The sequence below is a fragment of the Cucurbita maxima genome, unplaced genomic scaffold, assembly GCF_002738345.1.
Source record: "Cucurbita maxima cultivar Rimu unplaced genomic scaffold, Cmax_1.0 Cma_Scf00039, whole genome shotgun sequence".
In the NCBI taxonomy this organism is placed as follows: Eukaryota; Viridiplantae; Streptophyta; class Magnoliopsida; order Cucurbitales; family Cucurbitaceae; genus Cucurbita; species Cucurbita maxima.
In genome coordinates this window covers 1,535,983-1,549,831 of record NW_019272055.1, presented here as the reverse complement: position 1 = coordinate 1,549,831, position 13,849 = coordinate 1,535,983, and the positions used below count along the sequence as shown (strand labels likewise).

The 13,849-nt window shown below is 34.9% G+C and overlaps 1 long non-coding RNA gene and 1 other non-coding gene across 2 annotated transcripts in view; both read left to right on the top strand.

Annotated features, from left to right (window-relative positions):
• Positions 1-7,343: 7,343 nt before the first annotated feature.
• The window catches only part of LOC111469353, a 78,494-nt gene continuing 71,988 nt past the window's right edge, over positions 7,344-13,849 (top strand). Inside the window, exon 1 of the long non-coding RNA XR_002714857.1 lies at positions 7,344-7,415. This is a non-coding gene — a long non-coding RNA (uncharacterized LOC111469353). The remainder of the gene's footprint in view (positions 7,416-13,849) is intronic.
• Positions 12,280-12,351, top strand: TRNAC-GCA. Its single transcript has one exon. It is a non-coding gene; the product is annotated as a tRNA-Cys (tRNA).

Genomic DNA, 13,849 nt, shown 5'->3' with positions numbered 1-13,849 from the left:
ATTCAAACTCATTAAGTTTTAATACTTATGAACATGCTAGTTATTTACTATAATTGATGTTCTAAAAGTGCCTAAGATCCAAATTGCTTTCGCATGTGTTATATTAACACCTTCAAAGGCGTCGCCTCATGCTCGTCGGGAGAAGTGAAAGTCGAAATCGAAGCAGGACAGTTGCATCATTGACGACACAACGACGATTTAGGGTTTCAAGTCAGCGTTGATGGTGCTAGGGGTCGTCGGAAACCCGCCTCATGCTCAGCCTCCGGTTCGGTCCTAACAGTGATGGGCCGCGTTTCCATCGGTGGCCCAACTTCACAGACGCACGTCCAAAGGACCTGGCGGTTTCGCACATGTATGTCGGCTCAGCTCTGTCAACTCCCATGGCTCGACTTGGTGGCTTTGTTGGTCGGCTCGGCGGCTCGATATCGCTATAATATATCGATCTCAAGGTTTCAGCCCTTCTGAAACTGTTCTTGCCCTTATTTTTACTATTTGAGATCAGTATGGTTCCTAACCATCAAAGACAGATTGTGTTGGAAGTTTATTTTGATAAATAGCATGAGATTTAACTAACGTTATGAAAGGTTCTTAAATTTTTATGTGGTCATTGTAGGACGAAATTAATCGTTGGAATTAGCTTGTTGTGAGTGACTTTGGCCAAGGCCATCGAAGTAATTGACCTTACTGTTGGAGTTAGCATACTACGTGTTGTATGATGGTGCATGCCCTGTGGCCCCTGCATGCACCATATTTTATGTGAATATGGCTATATGATGTATGTATTATGTGACTATTTACACTATAGAAAGTTATGGATTATGCTGACTATTGACTGTTTACGCTATGAAAAGTTATGGATTATGTTGACTATTGACTGTTTATGCTATGAAAAGTTATGGATGATGTTGCCTGTTGACTGTTTATGCTATGAAAAGATAGTTGATCTGCTAGTATTATATGCCATGAAACTGTTGATCGATGCCATGGATACACGTAGTATTATCGAGCCATGTCATGAAATGCTTATGGAACTAGAATGTATTTTCACGTTATGTGATAGGTCATGTAATGTAAGAAACGTATATGTGATGTTAGCAATGTTTATGTAATGCCATGTTAGGTATGTTAAGGGACCTCATGCATATATGTATGTCACTTGCATCAGGATACTTTCCCTTTATGTTACGAAAGAATGAAATACGATATTTATGTTTTCCATGATATCATGTAGGCCCTTTTCTTTTCTATGGTGTCCTGCGACGTGTAATATGTTGTGCCCGACCAAGCCAGGTCTAGGGGGTACGTATATGAGCCCACCTGGTGGGTCCATGTGTGCGTACATGGGCCGTGTGTGAAGGAGTACTATGCATCCAACCCTACCCATAATAGAAAAGCGCCCAAGGCCATGTAAAGTTTATGAAAAGTTAAGTCCCGCTCATATGTTGCAAATGTTTGCATTTCTAACCCCAACAGTGGGGTGACTTACTAAGTATTTTATAAATTATTCAAGTCACGTGCTACCTACATTAGTAAAGGCAAGGCGTCAATGTATGGTTGACGGTGGAGCTGAGGACACCATAGAAGTTGAAGAGGGGACATTATTAGTAGTTTAAGTTTATTTGATTGTTTTTAAGTTAAAGCATTGAACATTGTTTTTATTTAGAGTTTTCTGAATTCAGTTGTGGAAGGTTTTATTTTTGGACCTTTATGAAAGACTTTGTGTTTTCAAGGTTATTTATGATGAGATTCTACATAATGAATTATGTATGCATGGGTGATGTCACTAATTAGGTTTAGAAAATTAGGGGCGTTACATTGATACAAATTCTTTGTGTGCTCAAAATCCAACAACTTAGCATTCAAAGTATTGAAGAGAACATACCTTCATGATAAAGTATCTACAACAATGGTCTCCTTACCTTGTTTATATTTTATGACATAACGGAATGTTTCAATAAATTATAACCACTTAGCATGTTGTCTGTTGAGTTTATTTTATGCTCTCAAATGCTTTAAACTTTCATGATTCGTATAAATAACGAACTCCTTGGGCCAAAGATAATGTTGCCAGGTTTGCAATGCACGAATCAAAGCATATAACTCTTTGTCATAAGTTGGATACCTCAAAGATGCACCAGTCAACTTCTCACTAAAGAACATTAAAGGTCTTTGATTTCGCATTAATACAACACTTATTCCTACTCCACTAGCATCACATTCAATTTCAAAAGTTGACTCAAAATTAGATAATGCAAGCAAGGGAGCCGAACTCAATTTTTTTTTCAAAGGGTTAAAAGCAAGTTATTGATCTTTTTACCATATAAAGGATACATTTTTATGAACAAGTTCATTCAAGGGTGAAGTTACTGTACTAAAATTCTTAATGAACCTATAGTAGAAACTTGCAAGACCATAAAAACTTCTTACCTCACTTACACTTTTAGGTGTAGGCCAATCTTTTATAGCCTTCACTTTCTCCTCATCAACCTCAACAGCATTAGATGAAACTACAAACCCAAGAAAGTTAACTTTTTCCATGCAAAACCTACGTTTCTTTAAATATACATACAAACATTCGTTTCTTAAAGTAGTCAAAATATTTCGTAAATGGGTAATATGGTCATCTAAAGATTTAGAGTAAACAAGGATGTCATCAAAATAAACAACGACAAACTTACCTAAGTATTCTCATAAGACATGGTTCATTAGTATCATGAATGTAGTAGGTGCATTATTTCATCCAAAAGGCATAACAAACCATTCATAAAGACCATACTTAGTTTTAAAAGTTGTTTTCCACCCATCCCCAATATGCTTGCGAATTTGATAATAACCCGATTTTAAATCAATCTTAGTAAAAAGACTGCATCCATGCAACTCATCAAGCATATCATCTAATCTAGGAATTGGATGTCTATACTTTATAGTTATCTTGTTTATAGCCCTACAATCAACACACACGCCAAGAACCATCTTTCTTAGGTACAAAAATAAATGGAACAGAACAAGAACTCAAACTTTCACATACATACTATTAAAGATCACGTGTTTGTTTAGATGACTGTCCGTTAGTATCTGATTAAATCTTCATATAGTTAGGAGTTGATTTAGTTTTTGATTTGCTTACTGGTTTGTTACCAAATTTTCTGCAAATTTTTAGGTAGATTTTCTAAATATCTTTTTGTAATCTATGTATATATATAAAGCCTTCTTACTCTTCATTATACAATCTTCTCATCAACCATTCAACCACTTACTCTTTCACTAACAAATTGGTATCAGAGTCGTCTTCTTAAGGGATCTGTGAGATCAAAATGGGAGGAGAATCCAGTTTTTCAACTGTTGCACCACCCGTCTTTGATAGAGACAATTATCAAATGTGGGCAGTTCGTATGGAGACTTATCTAGAGGCTTTGGATCTTTGGGAAGCAATAGAAGAGGATTACGAGGTCCCTCCACTTCCAGCAAATCCTACTATAGCACAAATCAAAGCACAGAACGAAAAGAAGACAAGAAAACCAAAGGTAAAAGCTTGCTTATTTGCCGCTGTATCTCAAATGATCTTCATACAAATAATGTCCCTTAAAACAACAAATGAAATCTGGGATTATCTCAAGAGTACTCTGACAGACTTCTTAGCATTGCCAACAAGGTGAGATTGTTTGGTTATAGGTTAAATGGTTCCAGGATCGTTGAAAAGCTGGTCACTGTTCCAGAGAAGTTTGAAGCCACCATTACTACTCTAGAGAACATCAAAGACCTATCAAAGATTTCTCTTACAGCTTGAATGCTTTACAAGCACAAGAGCAAAGGAGGTCTATGAGGCAAGAAGGGGTAATTGAAGGTGCCTTACCTGTTAGGCATCAAGACAATAGCAGGTATAAAAACAAGAAAATTTTCAAAAACCAATCGACAAACGGAGATTCATCTGTAAATTATCAGAAGACAAAAGGAGGAAGTTCCAAAAAATCCTATCCACCTTGCCGCCATTGTGAGAAAGAAAGGTCATCCACCATACTATTAGGATTTATGCCCTAAAGCCTTGTAATTAATTATTTAGTTTTTAAAAATAATTTTTATTATTTTATTTGTAATTTAATTGTTATTCATGGTATGAAAATCCAAGGTTATTAATGTAATCTTGAACAATATGTGGTTGACATACAAGAGGATCGTGTTCAAGTAATAACCTAAAGAGTACATAGTATATGGATAAGGTTAGGTGCTTTATCCGGGTAACACTATTGATACGGCTCACTTTGTAATCGTTACAAATGATTTGATCCAAATCGTTCATGTGGAGACATGTAAGTGGAGGTATCCTATACAATGAGTTTGTATAAGACTGGACCAAGAAATATTTAATCTCTCTTTATAAATCCGTTAATTAAGAAGATTAATTTTTCACATGATGATCATATGCGACTTTATCTTAATCCTGAGTGAGTTATGAACTCCTGCCTATGAGGGCTTGTCCTTTAAGTTACATGGGTGAGAATGACTCTTTTAGCTGATTCAATATGCCTACCATTTTAGGGACTTGACCAAATAGGGAGTTGGGAACATAATATCACGAGATTGAATTCAATCCTTTCCATATTAGGAAAGGAGATGAGTTGTTCTTTAAGTATTGATTTCGAGACTTGAACAATGGGGCCCCACCCTCTTGTTGGCCCGAGAGGGACTTGGTTTATGATTGGATCATAAACAAATTGTTCATTAGAAAATCAGTGGTACTTAAGGTGAAAGATGCAATTACAGGGGTAAAAGGGACTTTTGACCCAGTTGTAATTATGAACAACTCGTGAAAGATCGACTTGCTTATAATGATTATATTAATGGACATAACTTATCCTACCGTGCATAAGAGTCCAACTCTAGGTCGATAGTGGAGTGAGGTAGAGTTAATGAATAAAAATTGATTAATTAAAGAGTTTAATTAATTAATTTTATATCATTCGAGCTTAATCGGTAGGTCCATAAGGTCCCCTTACTAGCTCATAGTAACGCTAAAAGGTTCAATTTATTTAAAAGAAAAGTGGAAGTATTCAAATTGATATTTAATATATTAGATATATTAAATATAAAGAAGAAAATAAATTTAATTTGAAATGTCAAATTAATATTTAATGTATTATATATATTAAATAAATAGAGAAAATATATTTAATTTGAAGGGTTCAAATTAATATTTAATATATTAGATATATTAAAGAAAAAATATATTTATGGTATTTGATACAATTAAATATTAAATAAAAATATATTTGAAATTTGAATGAGATTCAAATTAGTTAAATATATATTAGGATATCTTATAATATCTAAATATGATTTGTATAAGGTATAATATCCTAATATATTAAATATGCAAATATATTATTTGGTAAATATTCTCCGAGAGTCCCTATAAATAGGACCTTCGGGTTGAAGCGATATCAATCTCTCCAACTTTCTCTAGGGAATGAAATTATATCTCTAGAGAATTCTCGAAACTCTTTCTTCTTCTCCAATCCCTTTGGGATTTTCTTTCAAGAGGCTTCCACAAGCCTTGACCTTGTGTTCAAGTCATAGCAAGGAAGATCTTGTGGAATGTTCAAGAACTTCTACATGGTTGGAATACTGTGAGGAGTCTTGCAAGCTAGGGTTTCTACAAAGGTAGAGTTCTTACTCTTCTATTTATTGCTTTGTTTTAATTCTTAATAAAAATCAAAACGGTTCTTAATGCTTCCGCTACTTGGATGAAGAGTTCAATCCCTTCACATACAAGTGTTGGAGAAGACCTGATGCCTTATTCTCTAAACGCAATCAACTTGGACATGAAGCTGTGATCTGCAAAGTCAAAGATCAGGTGAAAGAAGTAGATGCACAGGTAGTTGATCAAGAAGAAGAAGACCAATTGTTTGTGGTCACTTGTTCCTCAGGCAAAGAATCAAGCGAGAGCTGGTTGATTGATAGTGGGTGCACAAATCCCATGACATATGACAAGGAGTTTTTTTAGGAATTAAGAGACAAGGAAGTCAAAAGAGTGAGGATTGACAATGATGAACACTTGGAAGTCAAGGGAAAAGACACAGTAGTTATAACAAGGTATGAAGGTACAAAATTTATTCCAGATGTTATATTTGTACCTAAAATTGACCAAAATCTCTTAAGCGTTGGTCAGTTACTTGATAAAGGCTATAAAGTTTTGTTTGAGAGTAAGCAGTGCTTGATCAAAAATGCTAGTGGCAAAGACTTGTTCAATGTCAAAATGAATGGAAAAAGCTTCGCTCTAAATCTGATGGAGAAATAACAGATGACCTTTATATCTAGAGCTAGTGCCACTGAGATTTGAAACAAAAGACTTAGGCACTTTCATCATCGAGGTTTGCTTCAGAGGCAGTCAAAGAAGCTAGTAGAAGGACTCGCTAACATTGATGATGACATGTCTCCTTGTTGTACTTGTAATTTTGGGAAGCAACATAGACAACCCTTTCCTAAACAGGCATGGAGAGCCTAAAAAAATGTGTTGGATTGATGATCTTTGTGGTCCTCAGCGAACACCATCATTAAATGGTAATCTTTATTACATTGTTTTTATTGATGATCTAACAAGAATGTGTTGGATCTTCTTGCTGAAGCAAAAGTCAGAAGTTCGGGTGAATTTTGGAAATTCAAAGCCAAAGTTGAGAATGAAAGTGCATGCTTGATTTAGACTATAAGATCAGATAACGGCAAGGAGTACACTTCAGAAACTTTCAACAGGTTTTGTGAAGAGGCTGGAATTGAACATCAATTGATAGCACCATACACTCCTCAACAGTATGATGTCACTAAAAGGAGAGATAGATTCATAATGGAGATGACGAGATGCATGCTTCATGAGAAGGATATTTCAAAACGTTTTTAGGGAAAAACAGCAAACACTGTTATGTGCTTGCAAAATCGAATTTCAACAAAAGCTGTGAAGGACCTAACACCGTTTGAAGTTTGGTATGGTTACAAACCTTCTTTAAAGTTCCTTAGAGTATTTGGGTCTCTTTGCTTCACTTATATTCCACAGATCAAGCGTGGTAAGCTTGACAAAAAGGCAGAAGTTGACATCTTTGTTAGGTATACCAGTATATCCAAAGCTTACAGAGGTTTTCAACCACACACTAGCCGTGTTATTGTGAGCCGAGATGTTCATTTTGCTGGAAATGAGCAACGGAATTGGGAAGAACTGACGAAGGTGAATCAAATTTCTAATGCACCAAACAATTTAATCTTTGGTAGCATAGAAGAATCTGAAGATAAATGACAAGAAGAATCTGAAGATGAACGACAAGATGCTTTGGTTGATGATACACCTGTCAGAGGAGGAGTTTTCGGTGATCGAGAAAAACAAAACCTGGGAGTTGGTTGATCGACCTCTAAACAGAAAAATAATTGGAGTAAGATGGGTGTTCAGGAAAAAGCTTGGAGTTCACAACATCTAAACAAGAGGAGTGTTAAAGATCACGTGTTTGTTTAGATTGCTCTCAATTAGTATCTGATTAAATCTCCATATAGTTAGTTGATTTAGTTTTTGATTTGTTTACTGGTTTGTTACTAGATTTTCTAAATATCATTTTCTATTCTCTATATATAGAGCCTTCTTGCTATTCATAATACAATCTTCTCATCAACAATTCAATCACTCACTCTTTCACTACCCTTTAGCAACGAGTTCACTCACCTTCCTTTGTATCTCTTCAGCCTCCTTTGGATTAGTCTTATATGCTGGTCAGTTTGGAATGGGCACACCAGAAATGAAGTCAATCTTGTGTTCAATCCCTCTAAGTGGTGGCAAATTACTAGGCATCTCCTAGAAAAATAAATCTTCAAACTCTTGCAAAAGCACAACAAAATCACTAGGCAAGGAAGGGTTAAGCGTGTTAGTAAAATAACAAGACCTCATGCACATAATTACAAAAATAGTCCGGTTAGAGAGAAAAACATTCCTAGCCTCACTTGATCTAACATACAAGCTTACTGATTTGGTTTTTCTCTCTTTTTTTTTCTCTAGGTTGAGTGCTACTCTCTTGCTTTTTACTCAAGCTCTTTTTTCACTTGATTCTTTTTCAATCTCTGCTTTTGCATCAGCCTCTTGCCTTTTCTTTTCAAGTTTGCAATGATCAATAAATATATCTTTTGGAGGCAATGGAACAAGAGTATCAATTTGCATACCCATCATACATTACCCGACAATCAAATTGTCAAGGCGTCCCCAGTAGTAAATCTCCAACATGCATGGATACAACATCACATAAAACATCAACATATTTTCCAATAGTAAAAGAAACAAGAGTTTGTTGAGTTACCCGTACTTCCCCACGATCATTTAACCATTGAAGCTTGTAGGGTCTTAGATATGGTTGTCTTTAAATTAAGTCTTTTGACCAGAATAGAACTCACAACATTGGTGCAACTGCTGCTATCAATGACAAAACTACAAGGTACATATTGAACAAGACACCGAGTTTGAAATAAGTTCTCTCGTTGGTCTTGGTCATCCTCCTTAATGTGGGTGCTTAGAGCTCGTCAAGTAATCAAAGATATATGTGTAGGGTCCTTTTCACTAAACTCCTCACTCTCATCATTTTCCTCATTTATGTCGTCATGTGCCTCTTCATTTATAATAATTTCTCCCTCCTTGATGGTCATAACTCTTGTATTTGGGCAATCTCTCCTATAGTGTATTACCCCTTGACATCTCCAACCCTTTAAATCCCTATTTCGAACATTAGACTTTTCTACTTCTTCTTTCCCTATTCTAGAACTCTCACCTTTCTCAAATTTAGTTTGAGGATTCTCACTAATCTCTTGATTTCTATGCTTATAATCAATGTTCTTACTATCCTTTTACCATGTAGAAGTAGAATTGAAAAAAGTTTTAGAAGAATACCGTTGAGACCTTCGTTGGATTTGCCTCTCGATCTTAACTGCAATGTGCAATAACTCCTTGATATCAGAATAAGGCTGTAAATCAGTCCTGTCTGCTATCTCTGTTTAACCCATGAGAGCCTCCATGTCCTCATTGAGATCAAGTCAATCCATCAATGTATCCATCTCCTTGTAATAATCCTCCACAGGTTTGCATCCTTGTTTCAATGCTTGAAGCTTTTGTGCCATGTCCCGTTGAAAATATTGTTGAACAAGACGCTTCCTCATGGACTCTTTGAACTCGTACCATGAATCAATTGGTGCTTTAAGATTTCTTCTCCTATTTGACATCAATTTATCCCACCAAATTTGAGCATATTGTTTGAATTAAGCAATACATAACAATACCTTCTTTTCATCACTAAAATTATGACAGTTGAACACTGACTCCACCATTTTCTCCCATTCAAGGTACTCCTCTGGATCGGTTTTGCCATAAAACTTGGGAAGTTTTAATTTAATGCTCCCCACGTTACGATCAATTCTATCATCATAAGGAACTCATTGTTGTAAATTATGATACCTTCTTCCATGGTCTCTCCCTCGCATCAAGCCACGACCAACCGCATGTGGATTATCCTCGTGTTGATCATAATTGTCTCCCTCATATTGATCAGTAGATTGTGCAGGTAGAGGAATTCTTTGTCGAGCTTGATTTTGAATCTTCAATCTTTCTATTCGATCTATCAACTCTTCTATTCCTCAAATTAGTCTTTCCATGGTTCATTGTTGTGCTTCTCTCAATCGTGCATTAGTAATGTTAGGATTGTTGTCTGGATTTTCTATGCTACAAAAGAAAGTTAAAAGGAAAAAAAAAAAAAAAGAGACCTCACAAGCACTACCTCACGTGTGTTCATTCATAAATGTAGTTCACTCGTGTTTAGCACTCAACACTCGAATCAATGTATCACTCCCTTACAAACTCTCCAATTGAGCACACACAAATCACACTCCAAACAAATTGGGATGTGAGACAAGCTATGTTATAGAACTAAGTGCAATTCAAAGTGAATAGACAACACACTCAACACATAAACATAAGTATTAAAGGAGCAATCCGAATAACGACAAAGAAACAAATTAAAGAAAGAAAATGAATAAGGACTAATTTAGACTTAGTAACATATAAGAGTTACATATAATAATCAAAAGGAAAAAGAAAAATAAACATTTAACATCAATAATTTTTTTTTTCCTTCTCCAACTAATTGACAAAATCCAATCAATTTACGAACAAGAAAATTAATTTAGAAGATCTTAAATAAGAAAAATGTTGATAAGATTGAGATCTAACACATTGTGAACATGCTACACAAACTCAAAAAAAAAAAAATAATAATAATAATAATAATAATATATATATATATATATATATACGAGAATCAAAAGAGATAAATGCAAGGAAAAATATATTCGATCTTGAGCGTAAAGCTCTGATACCAAATGATATGAAATCAAGCCAAAGAAATGTTGGCTTTTTCGCCTTAATCTCAAATTAATTAATTAATTGATGTTTTGATGATAACAAACCTACCTTCAATTATTCACAATTCTCAGTATTTTTGTCCACAGTGTAAGGTTGGGAATAACGATTTCAACGTCTTTTTTGGTTCACTCAAATTAGAGATAAAACGAAGAAGTTCCAGTTAAAACAAATACCTGACGTGATGATGTGGTGGCAAAATTGACATCATGGACCAATCAAATTCAAAACAAGATATCTCGGGGGAGTCGCGGCTGATCTACCTCATGGATGGATAGATAAATGTTTGGATTTCTGCGATTATTTTTTGACAGCGGTTGCTGAATATCAAAAACTTATTACACAAAATCCTATTTTTTTAGAACGAGTTGAGGGAGTAGGCATTATTTCTGGAGAAGAGGTAATAAATTGGGGGTTATCAGGACCAATGCTGCGAGCTTCCGGAATACCATGGGATCTTCGTAAAGTTGATCATTATGAGTGTTATGACGAATTTGATTGGGAAGTTCAGTGGCAAAAAGAAGGAGATTCATTAGCTCGTTATTTAGTCAGACTTGGTGAGATGACGGAATCCATAAAAATTATTCAACAAGCTTTGAAAGGAATTCCAGGGGACCTTATGAAAATTTAGAAATACGATCTTTTGATCGAGGACAGTCTCCGGAATGGAATGACTTTGACTATCGATTCATTAGTAAAAAACCTTCGCCAACTTTTGAATTGGCGAAACAAGAACTTTATGTGAGAGTCGAAGCCCCAAAAGGGGAATTGGGCATTTTTTTGATAGGGGATCAGGGTGGTTTTCCTTGGAGATGGAAAATTCGCCCGCCGGGTTTTATCAATTTGCAAATTCTTCCTCAGTTAGTTAAAAGAATGAAATTGGCTGATATTATGACAATACTAGGTAGCATAGATATCATTATGGGAGAAGTTGATCGTTAAAATGATAATTGATACATCACAAGTCCAAGATATCAATTCTTTTTCGAGATTGGAATTCTTAAAAGAAGTCTATGGAATTCTATGGGTGCTTGTCCCTATTTTGACTACTGTATTGGGAATCACAATCGGCGTACTAGTAATTGTATGGTTGAGAAATATCCGCCGGGATACAACAACGTATTGGACCTGAATATGTTGGTCCTTTGGGAGTTCTTCAAGCTTTAGCAGATGGCACAAAACTACTTTTTAAAGAAAATCTGCTTCCATCTAGAGGTGATACGCGTTTATTCAGTATCGGACCATCCATAGCAGTCATATCAATTTTACTAAGCTATTCAGTAATTCCTTTTGGTTATCGATTATTGTATATAAATTGACCTTTTGTCGAAGACGAAAATAAGTCGTAGTAATAAATAATAAAAAGATCGGATCAGAAAAGAATCATGAAAATTCGAACGTTGACGTATTTTCATCGGGGCGACTGATGAGATTAGGAAAAGAGGACTCATTTTAATTAAAAAATTAACAAGTTTTTTAATTCTATTCTAGTAAAGTACTAAAATAAAGAATAATAGTAAGGAATGGCACCTTGATTCTATATCATCTTTTTCTGTATCATAGGATACAAATAATAAATTCTTGTTGTTTCGATTTTTTTTGTTTCAAAAACATTTTGTGTTTTCAAATAAAATCAATAATTTTATCTACGATTCATTGGAACAAAAAAAGCCCGGCTAGGTACTGACCAGGCCAGGCCGTGGAAATAAAATGACAAGTGACTGAAAATCCACATTTTTTTTCAATAGAAAAAGAAAGTAAAGTTTTTCGGTTTTTAGTTTTAGATATTGTGTGTTGTAAGATACTATCAATCGAAGAGATAGAGCCAATCCAATATTTTGTATCGTTTTGGCGGCATGGCCGAGCGGTAAGGCGGGGGACTGCAAATCCCTTTTTCCCCAGTTCAAATCCGGGTGTCGCCTCATCAACAAACAAAAGAATGGAAATACTTTCTGCTATTTTGCTGATATAACTTTATCATTTTTTTTCCAGGAGAAGAAAAAAAAAAGCAAGCCTCTTTATATTTGCTTGATTCTAAGCATCGTTGGGGTTCTGTAAAATGCTATACATCCTTGCGTCTAGGTTTCGTTTCAAGAATTTAGTAGTTAGTAGAGTAATGAAAAATAATCGTTAAATCTTGATATGATAACCCTTCGACTCCGAATGTGGTGTCTACTGATTGGGTCTTGAATTAGGGAATCGAATTTCATTTTGAGTTACGGAAAGGAGGAAAATACTTTATATATGGACTCATGAAAGTATCTGAGTGCTCGAGCATTCAATCACTATTATATTGAATGGATAATTGGCTTTTTTTTATTTGAATCTTAAAAAAAGGAACTTCTTTCTTTTCGATAAGCTCTAGCATGTAATAGGTCATCCCATCTCCCGATTGTCTCTATGAAACAATCGGGAGACAGTAAAGATTAGATCAAATGAGAAAGGAATAATAGGGGTATGCGATAGATAGTGATCTATGTTGATTGACTATTTTTATACTCATTTTTTAATGTAATGAAATGCAGGACAACAAAAGAAAGACTAGGTCTTATTATTCCTACATGGTACTAACACTCCTTTGATACTTCCAAGAGTTTCTCTGCCTCTTTTATTTGTACTTAATTTTTTCGATTATACTAGAAATCATATAATAACTTGTTATAATTCGATTTTTTGGATTGTTTCATCAATGGTGTTGTGCCCGAATCTCTTTTTGACTATGCGCTAGTGATTCCACTATTATTAGTGAATAATAATTATTAGTGAGCAATTATGGAATAATTCTTTTATATTCATAGAGATAGGGGACATAATTCACATGGATATGGTAAGTCTCGCTTGGGCTGCTTTAATGGTAGTCTTTACATTTTCTCTTTCACTCGTAGTATGGGGAAGAAGTGGACTCTAGAAGTACTACTAATTGAAGAATCAAACTGTATCGATTGTTTTTGGTTTATTTTATAGATCATTCTGCAAAACTTTTTTTCTTTGATTTTTTTTGAACAGTAAAAAAAAAAAAAATAGTTCTGATTATAAGTTTTTAAGTGGATACATACTTTCGACACGAAAGAACATAGACATAGTGGTTGTCCAATGAGATACTCCGCATAATAATCTACTACTTCATAATAAGATAGTACCTCGGGGTAGCCACCCACATATTATGTGCTTACCACTTGTTTTATTTATTATTCTTAGTATTTTAGTTATTTTCAAAATAGGATTTCTGCTTGTTTTATCGAACTCATTTCATATCATGGTTCAAACGTTAAAGATGGGGTTTACTAATTCTTTTCGAAATCCGAAGATAAAAAGTTCCTACGGAACCGAACCCCTGGATCATCTGTCAATTGCTCAATCAATTACTTCTTTTGAATGCTAAAAAAAGGATTAGTGGCCTTTCGATTATTTCATTTCAGA